This window comes from Cupressus sempervirens, chromosome 3, assembly GCF_028749045.1.
Source record: "Cupressus sempervirens isolate cs-2001-9-10 chromosome 3, ASM2874904v1, whole genome shotgun sequence".
Taxonomy (NCBI): Eukaryota; Viridiplantae; Streptophyta; class Pinopsida; order Cupressales; family Cupressaceae; genus Cupressus; species Cupressus sempervirens.
Genome location: NC_143120.1, coordinates 540588697 through 540610033, shown reverse-complemented (window position 1 = coordinate 540610033; position 21337 = coordinate 540588697). Strand labels below are relative to the sequence as shown.

General features: G+C 35.1%; 1 long non-coding RNA gene and 1 pseudogene across 3 annotated transcripts in view; one reads left to right on the top strand and one right to left on the bottom strand.

The window, feature by feature from the left end:
* Positions 1-16056, top strand: part of LOC149567554 (uncharacterized) — a 46368-nt gene extending 30312 nt beyond the window's left edge. For all 3 annotated transcript variants that reach the window (XR_016361638.1, XR_016361639.1, XR_016361640.1), the window contains one exon: positions 15751-16056. This is a non-coding gene — a long non-coding RNA (uncharacterized LOC149567554). The remainder of the gene's footprint in view (positions 1-15750) is intronic.
* Positions 16057-16180: 124 nt separating this feature from the next.
* LOC149567553 (disease resistance RPP13-like protein 4) lies at positions 16181-19074 on the bottom strand (annotated as a pseudogene).
* Between the last annotated feature and the right edge of the window lie 2263 nt (positions 19075-21337).

Genomic DNA, 21337 nt, shown 5'->3' with positions numbered 1-21337 from the left:
CTTAGTTAGGCATCTTAAAAGGTTACCTAGCACCTTGTTGACCACCTCAGTCTGACCATCAGTTTGAGCATGGTATGTTGATCCAAATGACAAATTTGTGCCAAGTCTACCCCACAGAGTCTTCCAAAAGTGACTCATGAATTTCACATCTCTATCTAAAACTATGCTAAAGGAAGGCCATGAATCCTTAGCACTTCTTTGAAGAAAAAATGGGCAATGTAGCTTGCATCATTGGTTGTTTTACATGGGATGAAGTGCCCCATCTTGCTGAACCTATCAACAACTACATAGATACTATCATAGCCCTATTTTGTCTTTAGGAGCCCCATAATGAAATCCATGCTCACACATTCTCATGGCCTATTTGGGATTGGTAAGGGCTGATAAAGACTTGCATTTCTCATCCATGCACTGCTCCACATACTTGGTCACATCTCGGACTAGTTTTGGCCAATAATAGAATCTTTGGACCAATTCCAAGGTTTTACTAACACCAAAGTGTCCACTTAGACTCCGATTTTGTTTCACTTGTATTAGGTTCTCTCTTATTGATCCCCTTGGCACACACAACTGATTACCCTTAAAGAGAAACCCATATTGTAAGGTAAACTTAGAAAATTTTTTGTGAAAGTGGTGCTCAAAATCTGAACATACCTTGTAGGCCTCTCCAAAGTCTCCATCCTCCTTATAGAGACTCTTGAAGCTCTCTATTCCAATGCTATGTAGCTGAACTTTTTGAACAGTCAACACCCTCTTGCTCAATGCATTTGCCACTTTATTCATTATTCCTTTCTTGTGCTTGATTGTGAAAGTGAATGCTTGCAAGTACTCCATCCACTTCAAGTGCCTATTGCTTAACTTCTCTTGAGTGTTGATGTAGCTTAGGGCCTGATTATCAATAAACACAACAAACTCTTTCGGCAATAGATAGTGCCTACACTTCCTAAGGGACTAAACTAAGGCATAGAGTTCAAGGTCATAGGAAGAATACTTCTTTTTGGCCTTATTAAGCTTTTCACTAAAGATGGCTATTGGTCTACCTTCTTGACTCAATACCCCCCTTACTGCTAGGTCACTTGCATCACACTCTAGGGTGATGAGTTTCTCAAAACTAGGTAGTTGCAAAATAGTTTGGGTAGCTTTCTTCTTGAGAATTTCAAATGATTTTTCAGCTTCTAAAGTCCACCTAAACTTGGACTTGATTCCACCCTTTATAGTCTCTAGCAAAGGTGCACATATGCCACTAAAGTTTCTAAAGAACTTCCTATAGAATTGAGCAAGACCATGAAAACTTCTTACCACAGTTGAAGTAGTAGGTGGTGGCCAGTTGAGGATTGCATCAACCTTCTCTTGGTCCATCTTCAAGGTTCCTTAGACACCACAAAGCCTAGGTACACCAGCTCTTGCTTAAATTAGTCACACTTCTCAAGATTGATGGAAAGCTTCTCTTCATGCAACCTCTGCAATATTGCCTCCACATGCTTGATTTGCTCCTCCTTAGTCTTGTTGAAGATGAGTATATCATCTAGATACAAAACTACAAATCTGCCTGTGAAGTCTTTAAGCACTTCATTCATGAGCCTCATGAATGTGCTAGGAGCATTTGAGAGACCAAATGGCATCACTAGCCATTCATAGAGCCCATCTATGGTCTTGAATGTTGTTTTCCATTCATCTCCCTCCTTAATCCTGATTTGGTGGTATCCACTCTTCAAATCCAATTTAGTGAAATACATTGCTCCTCCAAGGCAATCCATGAGATCCTCAATCCTAGGTATGGGAAACATATACCTGATTGTGATCCTATTTATGGCTCTTAAGTTTGTACACAATCTCTATTTCCCTCCTTTCTTGGATGCCAATACCACAAGGACTGCACATGGGCTTATGCTCTTTTGAATTAGACCTTGATCCATTAATTCTTGCACTTGGCTTGCCACTTCCAAGTTTTGGTCTGGAGTGAGCTTGTATATTGCCTTGTTAGGTAGGGATGCACCTGGAACAAAGTCAATTTGATCCCTTATGACCCTTCTTGATGGTAGGGTAGGAGGAGCTCCATCACTTACAACGTCTTTGTATTTCTCAAGCAACTCTTGTACTTCCTTTGGTAATAGTTCTTTAACTATATTCTCCTCTCCTTTAGACTTCAGTACTACTACATAACTCTGGCCCTCCTCATCCTTGAGGTCCTTCACAAATTCCTTACCACTACACAACAAAGCACTAAGTACCTTGGTTTGTGTCTATTCTCCCTCCAACAAAGAGTTGATTTTGAATGTCCTGCCTCCCTTCTTAAATGAGATGGAATTTGTCCTCCCATCATACAATGCTTCTCTATCAAATTGCCAAGGTCTTCCTAATGGCAGATGGCAAGCATCCATCGGTAGGATGTCACATAACAATTTGTCCTTATAACCTGCAACAAAGAAGTCCACCCAAGTCTACTCATTGACCACTATACTTTGTCCTTTGTTGAGCCAAGTCACCTTGTAGGGATTCACATGTGCCACCTTAGGTAGTTTAAGCTTTTCCACTGCTTCCTCTGATATTATATTAGTAGATCCAAAGCCTACTACCACTTTGCATACCTTCCCTAGGATCTTACATCTAATCCTAAATAGAGCTCTTCTATGTTTAGGCTCATCAGGAGCAAGTTGTTTAATCAACATCCTTCTAAACATAAAATTCTCTCCCTTTTCTGACTCTATATGGTCCACTTCAGAATCCTTGCTGCAATTGTCCTCTTGAACATATGCTATCCTCTTGTCAGGATTAGAAGAAGAGGACTTGTTAGGGTTAGAAGAAGAGGGCTTATCAGGGCATCTATATGCAAGGTGGCTTAATTGTCTGCAGTCATAGCATTTTATAGTGGCAAAATAAGAACTACTTCTGCTTGATCCTCTACCTCTGTTTAAGCCTCCTTGGTTACTCTTACCTCTGCCATAACCCCCTCTAGGAGTTCCTTTATTGGTTTGCTCAGTGAGCTTGTTCTCACCTTGATTCCTTTCCTCTTCTCATTACCTCTACCTTGGTAACCTCCTCTTTGTCCTCTTTGGTTTCTACCCTTACCTCTGTCTTTAAAATTAGTCTCCCTTCTTCCTGTTCTTTTCCTCCACCTTTAAGGCTAGCTGATGACACCTTCGAACCATTTGGATGTTCCATTTTAGAATTCCTAAGTATCTAGCCCCCTTTATTGGCTCTTCTTCTTTATTTTTGGACCTGAGTCACAATCTCTGGAACTCCTCTATATAAGAGGTTACATCTAGGTCTTTTTGCTTTAGTCTTTGCCTTCTTTTATGGACTTGGATCTCAAAGTCCTTAGGTAGGAAGTTCTCCTTTAACTTAGTAACCATGGCATTCTAGTTGGTGATAGGATTCTATCCCATGTTGATCCTTTCATCTTGTACATACTTCCACCATGTCAAGGCTGAGCCCTGAGTCTTGACTTAGCCACTTTGACCTTCTGTGTCTCTGATACCCCTTCACACTCAAAATGGTTCTCCATGCCATCCAACCAATCCATCACTACATCAATGTCCATCTTTCCACTGAAAAGTGGCACACCTTCTAAAGCTTTTCCTTCTAGGGCTTTGATAGCATTCAAGAAGGGTTCTTCATTCAAGACAGGGTTAGGTTGAGGTACAACATCCTCTTTTGCTACCTCCTTACCCTTCTCATTGTCTTCTTCTTCCTTATTTTTAGTTGCATCAACAACTTCCTCTAATTTTATCTTCACCTCTTCCAAGGCTACTTCAAGGAGTCTATTCTTCTCCTTCTGCCCATCAAATTCTTTAGCTAGCTTTGCCGTAGTCACCATGCTTGACTCACCTATTGATTCTCCAGTAGCTGTAGACATACACCATTTTTCTCAAGTCTTTAATTTGCTCTGATACCACTTTGATGTGACAACCAATCTTGCTTCTTATCCCAAGCTCTCCTAAGGTCTCCTTAGGTCATACACTTGACCAAATAGGGCTTCTACTCACCCTATGCTCCTTAGGACTCTATTCAATAAATCCTAACCATTCAATTGGTCCATGTTAATAAGGGAGAACAATGTTCTACCCTATTAACTCCCTTCAACACAAGTAACCCCCAAATGTGCATAACCTCCCAAATGGTTGTTGGGTCATCTAGGAAGGCATTTGGACTTCCTTTAACATTCCCAAGCATAATTTGGCTTGAATCCCTAATTGAGTTCCATTAACCAAGCAAAAGTGCATTCCAATGCATCTTTAGGGCTACAAGCAATTAGCCCTTCAAATAGGGAAAAATCCAATTAATTTACGAAAACCCTTAATAAGTGGTAAAAAAAATTACCATTCCAAACACCCTTTTCAAAGTTCTTAAGGATTTTGGGGGTTTGAGAGCTTCAATCTGTCCATACAATACAACCACAAAAATAGCCTTAAACAAGGTTTTTGAGAGCAATTTGATGCAGGACAGTTTTGCCTTCCTTAGGACCTTGTTCAATGCTACCCATTGGGCTTAGGGTTACTCCTTAACACCTTTTAGCATATCCAAAACTCAAGTTGAAGTATCAAACACATTCAACCACTCTAATTCCACTTCCTCTGCTCTGTGATCCCTAACCAAGTTACCAGGACTTACCTAGGGCATCACTTCATAAATAGCTCCTTAGATTTCTAGGGCCCCATCTCCACTATAAAAAATGTACATGGAGTCATGTTCCAAATCCCCAAAAATTGTACAGATTGAACTGTGAGAATTGGCCCTATGACTCCATTTGTGTGGACAGCTTGATTCAGAACAGCAGACTAATGGAATTCAAAATAATTAATTCAAGCAACCAAAACCTTGTAAAACAACAAACTAAAACTCTACAGAAACTCCAATTAATCTATTCTAACACCTCCAAAACAAAAAGTTCCAAATCTAATCCATTTGCCAACCAAAATCACACAAAAGCATAATACTGTTTAAAAATAACTTGCTGCTCAGTCCATACAATGTAAAACCCAACTTCTCAAACCCTTTGAACTAGTTGAGAATGGCCTCATACAGGCTTTCCACGAGTTCTCCTAACTGTTTCAAACAGTTAGAATGCTCCAACCGAAAAGTTGCTCAATTGCAAGAAAAGTTGTCAATGACAATATTGACAATTTTGAGCAAGTTTTGCAATTTTGAGCAATTGACTCTCAAACTTGCTCCCAATGATGTCAAACCATGCCGAAGGCCTTAAATGGTTGAAGAAAACATAATAAGGTCCTCTATACATTTGTTTGACCATTCTAGCCTCAAATTCCCAAAAATGCTCTATATAGCCAAATTGGCAATTTTGAGCAACTAAGAACAACTTAGCTTACACAAACTCACCTTAGGACTAGACTAGCCCTATTGTTCACCTAGTGGTGTGGCTAGCACCACTACAAGAAAAAATCCCAAAAGGAGCCCTAGGTCTTCCTTTAGCTCACCTAGGTGCCCTTGCACCAATTCTCCATGAAAATTTCAAGTATTAGTAAAGGTAGCTTTGTCATTCTTCATTAATTCCTAGGAAACTGATTACTTCTACATAATATAAACACCTTAGCTCCTTTGTTGATCTTTACAAGACAATTTCATACATTTCCTTTGCAGAATTTAACTCAAAAATAATAGGGACTAAATGTTCCTTTACAAAATCAATAAGAATCTTCTTTCCCATGGTGTTTTTCCTTTTTCAAGTTGTTTTCTCTGCATTATCAGATGGCATGGTAACATTAGACTCCACATAGTTAAGAATATCATTTTCTTCAAAAACCATCAAAATTCTACACTTCCAGGATGTGAAGTTTGAGGCTTCCTCTAATCTATCTTCAATTTTAAGACCGAGCACCATAATGAAAAGTATTGATCAGACAAAGATGTGATAAAAATACACAAGAATAAGAATTCTGCTTCAAGCTTGAAGGTGCAAACTAGGCTCTGATACCATGTTAAAACTTGAACCAGAAATAAAAATACATAGAACAAATTTTTTATCCTAGGAATTACCCTCTTTGTAGAGGTGAAGAACCCAACCCGCACAAATAAGAACTTTATTGATCAAAATAAGAAATTACACTTCTTTTCTGATCTAAGAAGTTATCCTCTTTTGATCAAGGGTACTGCATATTAATTTTTAATGAACTAATATTTTTGATTAGGTAAAGTAGGTTTTGAAGGGACCTTGAAACCCAAATACAAAGCAGGTGCAAAGCAAGACAACTTGCAGACTAAATCGAAAGATATACAATGAACTCTTCAAAGAAAAAATAGTGCATAGATACAACAAGACACAGACAAATGGAGAGGATCCCAACATCTCATAACCCCCACCCACATGGATTGGTTGTCGAAAAAGAATAAGCCCTTAATAAACTAACCACCTAAAAAGAAAAAAGACAATAGAACTAAGATTTTCCCTTAGCCCCCAACTTGTGGGCTTTAGGAACAAAATTGGGTGGGAACTTCTTTGAATGTTTTCCTTTAACCGTAATCCATCCCTCCTCAATCTTGACTGCCATAGAGTGCTAGAACAACAAATCAACAAAGTTGTCATAGTTAGCAGCTCCTACACCTTTAATGAAATAATGTTTTTGATTAAGAAAAATAGGTTTTGAAGGAACCTTGAAACCCAAATAGAAAGAAGGTGCAAAGCAAGACATGCTGCAAACTAAATGGAAAGATATACAATAATCTCTTCAAAGAAAAATAGGGCATAAACACAATGAGACAGACAAATGAGGGGGAGCCCAACATCTCATAACCCCCACCCACAAAATTGGTGGTCAAAAAAGAATAAGCTCGTAATAAACTGACCATCCAAAAAGACAAAAGAAGAGAGAACTAAGATTTTCCCTTACCCCCCAACTTGTGGGCTTTAGGAGAAGAATTGGATGGAAACTTCTTTGAATGTTTGCCTTTTACTGTAATCCATCCCTCCTCAATCTTGGCTGCCATATAGTGCCAGACCAAGAAATCAATATAGTTGCTGGAATCAATAGCCCCTACACCTTTAATGACATGGATAATGGTATCACAACCAGGAGCACCCGATCCACCATTTTGGACAGGGCCAGTAACATTAGACCTTCCCTTAGAAGCCTCAAAACCAATACAATGGTCATTTCTAGCAACAATAGGCTCTTGAACATCATGCTGGGTAGAGTCAACAACATTATTCTGATCAGCAGCAACAATTAAAGTAACTATAGAGGCACCACAACTGGAGCTAACCACAGGATGGATTGCAACAACATCATCCATCTGACCTTGACCAGCTGCTAACAAATGATCAGGAGAAGGGACAATATCCTGGCAATCAGCAATTACCTCAGAGGGAACCTCCACCTCAGATGAAGGCATCTTGGACAACGTAAATGTTGCAACAAAGCACCCATCTACCATGAGGAGGGTTTCTTAGATTTGACTTCACACTTTGCCGTAACACGCCTAGTGTTGAAGCGGATCCTACATTTGAACAAGAGACCTTTATAATCTAAAGACTGAATCCAAGAGACCATAGGACTCCATAGTTTAATATCTGCTGGAAGGCCTTTGGACGCATCAATATCGACAAGAATCCGAGCATAGGTAAAATGCAATATATCAGAGGATTTCGAGTCCACCATTAAAAAATCGTCTAAAGCCTCACCTACTTCCTCAAGAACATAATCATGCCGAAGATGAAGAGGGAGGTTAAGAGTCATACCCAAATAGGCATTTTGCAGAATGATTCAGTGGCAGGGTTGAAGTCTTTGTGCCAAGGTTTGATCATCAAAGGGAAGTGGTTCTCCCATGTGAAGAAAGGGTCACATAGAATGGTTTTCCCATCATCCGCATTATCAAATCTAGCAATAAAGAAACCTTTCACCATAGGAAAGATCTGAACAATGTTAGTTAGATATGGTTCCCAATGCTTAGCAATCCAAGCGTGAAGCTTCTTGAGAGAGGGCCAGAAGCCCCTGAAATGACAAATAACTGCATCACCCTCAAGGGTAGTAGAGCTTTGCTCAATCTTTGAAACTGTATCTTTATCCAAATCAATAGTAATAGATTTATAGGTCAAGAAGGGTTTAACAAACTGGGCATAAGAGGGCCCATTTGAAACCCTCAAACCCCCCACCACAACCTCCTTCCATTCTACAACTTCCCACATAATTGCTTCATCAACAAATGAATGAGATAACATAGACTTGACTAGAATCCTCTCCGGTTGAGATATCTCAGAACCAACAATGGAAGGAGAAGTGCTAATACCAACACCCCCCTCTACAGAAAAAGGAGAGACAAAGCGGTTGGCATCAAATAACTCTATATCCTTGGAGCCCTTGGAAGCGCACAAAGGCCTGTCAAAGGTTGACCCAACAACCTCAACAACCACACCAACACATCCCTTGAGGCCAAAACCCCACCACCGTCACTAGCAAGGGAGGAAATTCAGTCAATGGATCAGAGGTTTGCGCCTGAGTACGCATCAGAGATTTCAAATTCACCATCACAGATTAGAATGACTACAAAAATAATGTTATTACAAAACAATGTCGATTTTATAGTTGGAGTTCCAAGAAAATAGACTTTTATGTACTGCAGTGTAGTATTAGAGAAAGACTTAGTGACATTCTTAATGCAATTCATGGTGTAGTAGTTATATTACAAAAACTTACTCATTTATGTCCGAACATGGTGGACAGAAAATATGTCGCAGTCATAGATTCCTCTCTTTCTAGTGTGTGGCATTGTTTGAAAGTTCCAAACATATGTTAGTAACCAATAAAAAGAAGTATTACTAAGGAAACAATGATGTTTACAAGAATTGAAAGTATTCTCTTTAGGAGCAAATTATGTTAAAATTTATAAATATATGCATTCAGCCCATACGTCTTCAAGTTTGTAACATTGAGGTGGATTACATATGCTCTTAGGTGACTTGGGGAGTTAATAATATGGAGTGGAGATATTTTTGATCAATTCTGTTGGGAATTATCATTTTGTATCTATTTTTGTATAATCTTACAAGCCATGGGCTTTGCTTGATACATTTGTAAAGTACATGGTGGCAGTTATAGCACAAGTTTCTTAAGGTATTCTTATTATTGTATTCAATAATTTTTTCTTCATCATATTACTCTATTTGTGTGCATTCTTACTGTAACTGTAGTGCCTGCCCTTGGTTTGCATTTTGTTATCATTATTGAACTCTTTTAGAGCTAGTTTCATGTTGATGATTAGTAAGATGATTTATTATCATATGTGTTTTTTTTTGGATACTTACCCCATACTTGCATGTGTATGGTGTGCGTGTTTTCTTTGTGTGTTTTCTTTTGTATGGTGTGTCTGATGTGGTTAAGGAAGGGAGTCGTAGTCACCTACTAGTCGGGATCTACACGATGCACCACTTCCTGCCATTGCCTGTTTAGTTTAGTATATATTGTGCTTGTACATGCATGGTTTTTATGCAGGTTGCAGGTACCGGGTATCGACTTCCCTAAATTGCCAGGATGAGCGTACCCTATCACATTATCTCAATGATAAGAGAGGGGAGATAAATTCTCAAGTCCAAATCCCAACCCTTTAAGCCATTTGTTCTAATTAAAAATTAGGACAAGTATCTGAGTTGAGTACCCTTCGAATGCGTCAGATGATGTAATTCGTGATATAAACCCCTTGGTCTGATTTGTATGTATATTGGCTATGATGGATTTTTCGTATTTTTACCTTTGTGAGTCTTTGGAGTATTTTCTATTAATTAAGCCTAATTAAAAGATTTAGTTAATGGTTTAATTTAATAGAAAATTAATATGGTATTTTGACATTTATTTTATTTAATTAATTGGAAGATTAATTAAATAAAATAATTAAATTGGAAGATAAAAGTTATAATATTAAATTTAGAATGTGACAATATTTATTTTAATAATAATATATTTGGAGCTTATTTTTAAATAGATGACTAAAGCTAATAGATATTTTAGCAATAAAGTTTTGAAAAATAAAATTTAAAAAGTGGAAAATATATTTTAAATTATTAAAAGATTCTAAATCTCATATGATTAAAATATAAATATATTAAGATTGAAAAGTGGAGATATTAAAGTTAGTACATGAGACTTAATAAATAAAATTGGAAAGAGTAAAGTAAATTGGAGTTATAAGCTTGCATGGGAATTAACATGTGTCAACAACAAGGGGGTTACTGCATCAATTAAGCACAAGGTGTCTACAATTCTATGACTCATCAAAAAAGAATTGGAAAAGACCCATGCTTAGTTGGTGACACCTTTTAGCTGGGTTTCAAGAAGCATTTCAAAAGTTTCTTGAGAGCTCTTGATATTCAAGCATTCATAGAAGCTTAAAAGAAAAGTTTAATGGAAGCTACAAGCTTAATGGAAGCCAAGAGCTACAAGCAAACATAGAAGCTTCAAAGCTTACATGCAGGGGTAAAGATTCATATGCTCATATATTTTCTACTTGCTTCTATGCTCCTTCTACCACTTCTAATCACTTGGAGGATTCGATCGGCTTGGATTCTTGGAAGAATTGTGAATGATGGAGAAGGAAAGAATTTTCTATGGACTTCTGAGACATGACAAATTAGCATCAGTGTCCAGGTGCACTCGTGATATTCTCATTTTTTTTTTTGCACTCTTTCTCTTCCTGTCTTCATCATATCTGTTTTATGTATCTGAATACTCTCTATGATTGAATCTACTATTTGAAATTGGAATCAAGATATTTTATTTGGTTGAGAAGAAAATAATAGAAAAAAAAAATCTTAGATCCAATTAAGGAGAAATAATTAGATCTTAATCGAGTTTGGGTTCGAATTTATATTGTGAAATTAGATAGACAAGATTTGGAATTAAAATAGAAATTTTATGGTGAAAATTCGAATGATTAGATGTAATCTTTTTATCAATTATATTTTTAGATGCATATGAACAAACCCTTTTATGGTTAAATTTAGAGAACAATTATTTTAAGAAGAAATTCTTAATTCATCACAAATTGTCCTATCGTTGCCTCTTGGATAGACCCAAATTCAGTCATTCATAACTTTTTATCGGAATCAAATTTATTCGATCGCTCCAGTCAGAATCGACGCAACTTGACCCTCTCCAACATATTTAAATTTCAGTCCGATCCAACGGTTCATTAGGGAGATATGGACGTTGTACTGGGACTGTTTTATTCAAGAACGGATGTCTCTTCATTTCCCATAATCAAGAGTTCTTTATGCTTAAACTTCACAAAAATAATATATCAAAGTAATATAATTAGAATTTAATAATTATTTAATTAGTCTAAAGACTAATAAGAATTTTTTAAATGAATTAATGAAGATTTTTAATGGAAAGTTTGTGGATGGAGCTGATGGATAGAGATATTAAATTCAATAGAGAATGGATGACTTTTAATATTAATTATTTAATGTATATTAAATACTATTTAATATATAGTTAAGGGGTGGTAAAAGTGTTTAATGATGATTATTAAGAGACTCAAATTTTAATGATATTAGATTTAGATTTAAATAAGAATTATTATATTGACAAGGAGTCATAGTTACATTATAACATTGTTATAACATAGCTACGATTTGAATTATTGATATGCCTTAAAGGTTAGTTAAATAATAACTAATGGGGCTTATGAAAATATAGTTTGATGAGTTTATTATTTATTAATATTTGTTAGATCTAATAAACTATTAATAAATAATGATTTAAATAGTTATCAACAAATTTGATTAGAGATAATCTATTGGAGATTATTTAATGAATTAAAGATATTATTGCAATCTTCCCTTATTAGAATCTTATTAATATGCATTAGTTTTATATGGTCTATTATCTAATCTAATTAAATCAAATTTAATTAAGATTAGTTAATAGTAGAAGAAGTATAGTTAATTATTAGTCAATCTAAGTAAATGGATTAAAAGAAAAGAGATTTTAATATAGTTTATAGAGTGGACTTTTTATAATGTATATTGAATACTATTAAACAATTTTAAAGTTGTTTAATGAAGATGATAATGCTAAGAATTTGAAAATTATTCATGTTAAAATCTACAATGAGTCTTATTGGTTTGTGATAGGGATATTTTTCAAACAACTTTTGTATAGACAAAATATTATTAGAACAATTAGAAAATGGAGTCTAATGGTTGATTTTAATTTTGAATAAATAATTGTAGGATGATAAGTTATATTATGTTGATTTAAATTTAGAAACTCTAAATGATATTGGATTAAGATTGAATTATTATGTTATTGGTTAATATGTTTGAATACTTTAATGGTACTAAGAGTTAGCTAGTGAAGTTCTATGTAAAAGTTCTCTAGATTGATTATTTATAGTTGTGATAAGTTTATTATTTATTAATGTTTGTTGAGTCTAACAAACTATTAATAAATAATAGTATAAATAGTTTAAATAGTTATCAACTAATACGAACAGAGTTACTCTAAAGGAGATTAGTTAATGATCGAAGTACTGTAAAAGATATTAATCAAATTGAATTGTTTAATAATTTGGAAGATTATCAGTTAACTGAATCAACGTACATAGGGAAAACCTATTTGAGATAATAATACCTGGTATTGAGGATTTATTATAACTTATTATTAAAATATAAATGAGAACATTGTTGCAGAGTGATGTATGTGATCATTAAATATTTAATAATAAGATTCTCAATATAGCTTGTCATTAAATATTAACAAGTTATTATTATTGAATTATTAATATGATCATTTGAGTATTGAATTATAGTTGACTTTTAACTTACAGAATTCTAGTTAGTTATTAGTCAACTGATGTTAATTAGAATGTTCTTGTGGTTATGCAATTATTAATTAAATCAGTTAATAAGAGTTAATTAGATTTAATTAATAATCAAGTTATGTAATAGAGATTTATTTGATATAATTCTTTTAACGAAATTGTAGATTATCTATATCGAAGTTGATAAGTCTTATGACTTGAATTATGAATTTAGATATTATATGGTTGTCAATGATGATAATGATTAAATTCAAAGACTCAAACTTTAGTAATACTTAATTAAGTTTCTAATTAAAAACTAAAAAGATGTTAATAGGTCATGGATGGTGTACCTATGGATTGAGATAAATAAAGTTATAATCTCTTATTCGAAGAATGATAATTGGTCCTCTTATAATATAACGAATAATGATCTTAGAAAAGTTGAAAGGTTAATCAATTAGAATATGGATCATGGTTAAATAAGAGAACAATTTAATTAAAGGTCAATGATGATCAGTTTAGTAAATATTTACCCTTAAGCTATTCTTAGAATGTAATTTTTAATAATGGAAGGATAATGTTATCGGGGAACAAACGGGTTGACTTGTAGGTCAAATGATGAAACATGAGACACTTGAAAATATACTTGCAAACAGAAAACTGGAAACCTCTACACTTGATTCAACTATGTAAGATAGCAAAACCAAAACATGTGTTTGCATCGTGTATTCTTTATGCTTCTTGTTTTGGGTTTTGGGTTGACTAGTGTTGACCAGTCTTAGGTTGTTACCAGAGGCTCGGGGGTTATGAGATGTGTTGGCATGTTGATCTTATTTGATCTCGATCTTTATAAGCCCAACCATGGTAATGTGATCGTATGCTCTATGAAATGTTTGTATTTACTGATTGTTATTGTTCATCAGTCTTCATGTGTGAAGCTGAGATGTATGCGTATGAGACACTTGAGCTAATCATTTTTGAGTCATCGATCAGTTATCCTTGGAGGATTACTTTCTAGTCACCATGATGGGACTAAAATGTGGATTTATTCTTGATGATGTCATGTTGTGACATGTTTGACTCAACCATTTTGGAGTCTTCGATCAGTATGATTTTGATATATTCTTGGTTGCTTGTTGAGAACCAATGATTATGGTGATTTATTTTGAGATATATTTTGGTTATTGAGAACCAATGGATACTTATGATTATCAATGATGCCTTCAGTTGCCAATAGAGAACTGTTGTGGTCATGATTTTCTATGGATGCTTTTTGGATGCTCATGGAGATTTGATGATTCTTATCTTGGAGATTTGATGATTCTTATTATGGATATTTGATGCTTATTTGATGATTCTTTTTATGGATTATCTTTTGGATTTTCTTTACAGTTGCTTGTACAGGACTGTGGTGATTTATGATTCCACGAGCCTAGGGTAGGTAATCTACTTATAGTGTTGGGAAGTGGCTTGCAATGGGGGCCGGGGCCTTAAGAGGCTACCAGGGTAACTCATTGTAAGTTGGATTAATAAGTGATAACATTCACACCTAATACTAACTGAATGAACCTAAAAAGATAAGAGTTTTTGTTCTCGCCCATGCCTTGAGTGCTTGTATAGGCTAGGATGGGAGTAGTGAGAACGCATGGTTGCGACCTTGCATTCCATAGTATGCCTCGTCAGTATGAGAGGATACTAGTGGCCGCATGAGATCTGTATGGACCCGTGGAGTTTAGCTAACTGTCAAGGTAACTTGTACGAGATAAATGCGATGACACTTTTTCGCTTGCATAGTAGGTTCCTACATGTCTTTGTGTGCCTCTGGGAATTAGATGTCGATTTTTTGTGTGTGATTGGAACCTTTGAGTTAGTATACTTTTAGGATTCCTGGATTATAGGGATTTATGCTATGTGATTTTGATAGCCTGCTTGGGACTTGAGATTATCTCCTCAGCATGGTGGGAGTGGACCACTTAAGTTCCACACGGTCAGGTGGTAGTGTATTTTACTCTTATCATTTGAGATCCGTTCGAGACACCATGGTTGGAGTATTCTTGGTTGGTATTTATCTTCATTCTGTTCTTGGATCATTATGATTGATGATATACCTTATGATAGATGTATTTATTGGTATGTTTCTTATATTGATGATTTGCATATGTTAGATGATGTTACCTTATGCTTTACTTTGCATATTAGTAGGATGTTTTTAGGAGTGACATTCCTACTATGTTAATAGCCGATGATCTCTTCGGTGCTTTGGAATGTTACGCACGGAGGGATGGCTAGAATCCACGATGGTCTAATGATGCTATTAACGGTTGGGAGGAACCGTGCACTTAGTTTATTTTGTTTGATCTTTATGATGAATGTATATGACTTCTATGATGATGTATCATGGATTAGAATAGGATGATGTACCTTATTCTACATATGTATTTTTTTTGAGCTTGCCATACCCTGTGACATGTACAAAGGATGAATGAGCATTTGAAATGTAATATTTAGACATTGGACTTTCATTATTACTTCATGTGGATGTTGTACTAGATGGATTCATGTATGTAATTCAACGTTAAGGGATCTTAAAGAATGTAATCTGTTGAGTATGTTATGTTTACTCTTTAGATGGACATTGCTATTGCTTCCGTTATTGTGAATAAGTTATATGTGGTACTTACTTTCATGTAATTTCTAAAAATAAAAAAAACTGTTACCAAACTTAGTGAAATTCTAGGTTAATTCTTTGGATCCCTTGACGGGGCATTACAGTAACAATTAACTTTCTTGTTAGTCCTTTGTTTTGGGATTGATACTATTGCAAAGCACATGGTGGTAGTTATAGCACCAACCTCAAGGTATTCTTATATTGTATCCAATAATTTTTTCTTTATCATATTACTCTATTTGTTTGCATTCTTACTGTAACAGTTTATTTTCTTGTTAGTCTTTTATTTTGGGATTATTCATTGTAAATGTTGGTTGCTTATGATGAAGCTTGTCAACACTGATATGATCTTGGAGGAAAAAGAGGCAGCTTCTGCTTCCGACAAGATAGGTTTAGAGGAAAAATAGAAATCTGGAAGTGGAAGTGGAAGTGAAAATGAGATAGGAGGAGTAGCTGCCAGGCGTGAGATGGTCTCTCATTTATCATAATTTCTTTTTAATGTTATATAATATAATAGGTTGATTGTATACAAGTGTACCTCTCAAATATCAGAGAACATATGTTGCTCTCTACGTAAACATTGCACCTCATTATGTGCTAATTATATTTCAAACTTTATAACTATCTCTTATATATATATATATATATATATATATATATATATATATATATATATATATATATATATATATATATATATATATATATATATATTTCAAAGCCATACAATCAATGATAATGAAATGATCATGTACATGATTTAAAAAATTATAGACAATAGATATATTATTGCATTCTATTTCACTATTTTACAACTTCACTTGACAAGATATATATTTGAAATGGAATTTTTTTTTTGATGAATAGTCCTTTTCTAGTAATAAATAATATATTATGACTTTTCAACATATTCAATTTTGGTAACTCTTGTAATACAGGGAATCTGCGAATTTGAAAATAGTGCAACTGAGGGAATCTCCCAGGCTTATCGAACACTTGAGGCAATGCCTTGCAAGAAACATTATCCTTCAACTCCAACTTTATTAAGTTGGGCATCATTTCTAGTGCTGGATATTCAGTACAATGGCGGCTCAATTTCAATTACATCAGATTTGAGAAGCCACATATCCAATTTGGAACTGCAAAGTTGTCTAGGGCAAGGTATTCAAGATGCCTTATAGCTAACGTTTTGTCCGACAGATTACCTTCAATAGAACAACTGTTGCTTATTGTCAGAGTACGCATCTTCACCAACATCACAAGGATCCCATCTTCTATACTTTTCAAATTGACCAAATTGACAAAATGCTTGAACTTTAAGAAGTCATTCTCTTCCACAGATAGTTTCTTAATACCATCTGATTTCAGTACCTGTAAAGAGACAAGCTTTGGTATTCCCCTAGGCATGGATTTCTCACTGGATAAAGTACATATATCCAGATGTTCAAGGCAATTAAGTTCACTAATCCACTCAGGGAACTGTTTTAGATGGTTGCAATAAGAAATGTCGAGGAAGCAAAGACTCTTATTACTTCTTACACATGCTGGCACCTCGGTAATATTTGTCACACTTAAATTCAAAACTCTAAGCAGCTTTAAATTTCCAACACAATCTGGCAATGATAAGATACTAGTGCTGCTCAAGTCAAGTACGTGTAATACTTTCGCACCATTAAACAAGATTGCTGATGCCTCTGTTTTGTGCCAATGACAGAGTGCAAAGACATGATACAGAGTATGCCCTGTTTCTTGACATGACATCTACATCATTATTGCCAATGCTTCTCTTGCCCATTAAAATTCTTTGGTACCTCCTACCCATTTGCACAGTGAGATCTTTATTGGTGTCTTCCTCCACACTAAATGCATATCGACCTTCTTTTGCTATGCTAATGGCCAAATCAAGTAATAAGTCATGCACTTTGAACATTCTGTCAGACAGTTCATATCTAATATCATAACCAATGTAGTCTACTCTTTCAACCAGACATAGACTTTGAAGATGACATATATAGCTCCATCCCAGATCTAACTTGTCCTCTCCCTGAGGAACATATCCTTCTGCTGCGCACAGGTTTATGAGATAGCGGTACTCTATTTGCACATCTTTGGGAAAGAAAGAAAGATATGCAAAACAGGGCTTGAGATTAGCAGGGAGAGAATCATAATGCAGCTTGAGAATCTGCATGATTGGATCCTCTGTTGAAGATGCTTCTCTTAACTGCTGCAATTTCAATTCCCACTCTCTTGACAATCTCTTACCCGCCAGAGATGCTGCCATTGTTTTGACAGCCAAGGGCAATCTCGCACATTGCCCTTCAACTTGGCGAGCAATCTCTTTAAGATGATGTGGCAGCTGATTTTCTTGGAAGGCAAAAGCACAGAACAGGTTCCAACTCTCTTCTTCAGACAAGGGCTGCAACTCGTAAGCACGGGCATTCATGTTGCTGCTCACCTGTTTGCTTCTTGGTGTGACTGCAATCTTGCTGTGGGGGTTATTCCCCCTTGGAAGGCCAAGTGCCAAAACCAGGTTCTCTTCCTTGCTTGCCCTCCACACGTCATCCGACACAACGAGGAACCTTTTGCTTTCCAAACGGCCATGAATCAGCTCTGCCGCCTTCACCTTATCTACCTTCTCATCAACCACCTCTTTCAACTCCAGTTCCATGACCAGAGCAGGCTGCAACTTTTTCAGTGAGTAAGTCTGAGAAATTGCCAGCCATATGGATTTCTCATACTTGTCCTTTATTCTGCTGAAAACATTTTGCATTAGAAATGTCTTGCCGACGCCGCCCATACCAACAATGGCAATGACAGGTGCGGCAGGGTCATTCAGCAGGTGGAGGACTTGTTCAACCTTGTGCTCAATAGCCACAGGATGGGAATCCCTCTCCATTATATTTAAACTCCTCAAGTTTACAGTCTGTACAGTACTTGTGGAGGGTTGGTCTGAATGAATCACATTCGCAACCAGCTTCAGCTCTGTTGCCTTTTCCACAATGGACCTCAGTCTATCTTTCAGGTCCTTAGTCTGATGTGCCATTTTATAGCGAAACAGTAACTGCAAATAGCTAAAAGCACAGACACAAGAGGATTGAGAGATTTCATTATGAGTACTTTTTGATTGAAGACCACATTCATCCACTACGTCCTCTGCATCCATGGCGATTTCTGCAACATCCAGCAGCCATCTTCTTACGGTCGCGCTGTGTGCACTCTGGGCATCTGCATCTCTGAGATACACTTTTATATCTGTATGTTTCTTCCTCAGCCATTCAAAATCGCTTGTGAAATTACAGACAAGTGAAACTTCCTTTATTATCTCTTCTATCAGAATTCCTCCAAGCTTCTCAAGAACAACATCAATCACAACAGATGCCATAGTTGATTTGTAGGTAACAACTGAGAAAATGAAGCACTCTCTAATATACCGTGGACTACACAGATAAAACTTAAAGCGCTCTCAAACACTATTATGAGCTCCGAAAATTTGTATCTCCTAATAGCTGCGACCAATAATCAGATTAAACTTGAAGGACTGTAAGATATTACTATGGACAAGACAGATATAGCTTGGCGTTCGTAAAAAATTGAGAAGCACCGTCAGATATTACTACAAACAATACAGATTTGACCTCAAGAACTCTCAAACACTACTATAAACTTTCACAATTTTATGTGGATAGCCGTTAAAAGAAACAAATTTATAAGAGAGCAGATTGGAAGAGTTCCCAGGTTTCCAAAGGCAGAAGTTATTCAAATCACCTTGCCTTTATTTATTCTGATCTTTTCTTTCACGATTACTCTAATAATTCTTTAATTCTTTGATCTAGAATTATTCCCCAGCTTTAGCTTTGCCTTGGAACACGGTAGAGACAAAGTCAATCAAATCAATTTCACTTTAATAATTTTCTCTTTCTTTTTGACAGCGCTTGTAATAATTGTGGACTTTAAATTATTTGACAACTTGAACTCTAGCTGTGAACAACATGGTAGATCTATCTTATTCGATTTGTCGGACTACTTTTTATTCTTTTATCAAGAGAGTGGAACAAAATGACATCCCTCCTTCAGGTTATGTTATTCCTCTTTACTTTTCTCTTCTTAAAAGTTATTTTAATGCTTCTATGGCTCCATAAACTTCATCTGTTCACATTTCGGTCTTATTCATATGCTTCTTATGCTTTCTCTCTTTGGTGGAATCAATAAATGCAGCTTTTTTCTTATTAATTTAATATTGTTTATTTTTTTTCTTTTATTTTTGTTTTAGATATTTCATTAATTTTAAAACATTTTTAATGATATATCATAATATTAACTATATTGAATTTTTACGTTACCATTTTCTAAGTTATTTTATGTAGATTTATTTTAGTATATGTTTAGTGTATAAAATTTATAAATTACAAAAAATGGACAATCAAAGAAATGAATGAAGATACAAAGTATGTATTTTTCTCACTTAATATTAAATGATATTAAATAGAGGTGTTGACTCTTCGCCAATACTTTTTTAAACATTTAAATACATATTTTTATTTCTTATTAATCATAAATATGTGTAGTCTAGTTTGATTTTTCATAATTATTTAAAAAATGACAATGAAACAAAAACATTAGGCACCAAAAAATGTAATACTTAAATTTATCAAAATAATTTAAAACATTTTGGTACAACAATCTTACATTCTAGTTGGAAGGTGATTACAAATATTGTCAAAAATATTAAAGAAAAAAAGGACTCGTCGTTGGCAATAAGGCACATCATACAAAAAATTAAAGTCATAGCCCAAAGCTTCAACAATTTTTTTTTTTTTCCAATGACTTTAGAGAACTTAATAGGGTGGTGGACATAATGACTAATATTGGAACTAAAAGTGACCATATATGAAATGAAGAGGCATTATTTATTAGAATGAAGAGGTGATTAAAATCATCAATTATGAAAAAAATCAACCTTAGAGTAGGGTTCATTCCAATTAATGATGGACATGATAGAACGAGTGGTAATATTTTTGGCAATGCCAAGTGCTTTTGGGCTTGTTTCTCGATTATTGCAATTCTCATCTCTCACACTTTCTAGGTGTTTTATTATGAACTTTGGTATTTTCTTAACACTTTTAGAACAATTTCCGATCACTTTGCAAAAATGGGAGGGAAATTAAACCACGAGGAACTGGATACTTGTGAATGAAGGATTAAAAAGTATGGAACTAAAAGTGACCATATATGAAATGAAGAGGCATTATTTATTAGAATGAAGAGGTGATTAAAATCATCAATTATGAAAAAAATCAACCTTAGAGTAGGATTCATTCCAATTAATGATGGACATGATAGAACGAGTGGTAATATTTTTGGCAATGCCAAGTGCTTTTGGGCTTGTTTCTCGATTATTGCAATTCTCATCTCTCACACTTTCTAGGTGTTTTATTATGAACTTTGGTATTTTCTTAACACTTTTAGAACAATTTCCGATCACTTTGCAAAAATGGGAGGGAAATTAAACCACGAGGAACTGGATACTTGTGAATGAAGGATTAAAAAGTATGGAACTAAAAGTGACCATATATGAAATGAAGAGGCATTATTTATTAGAATGAAGAGGTGATTAAAATCATCAATTATGAAAAAAATCAACCTTAGAGTAGGATTCATTCCAATTAATGATGGACATGATAGAACGAGTGGTAATATTTTTGGCAATGCCAAGTGCTTTTGGGCTTGTTTCTCGATTATTGCAATTCTCATCTCTCACACTTTCTAGGTGTTTTATTATGAACTTTGGTATTTTCTTAACACTTTTAGAACAATTTCCGATCACTTTGCAAAAATGGGAGGGAAATTAAACCACGAGGAACTGGATACTTGTGAATGAAGGATTAAAAAGTATGGAACTAAAAGTGACCATATATG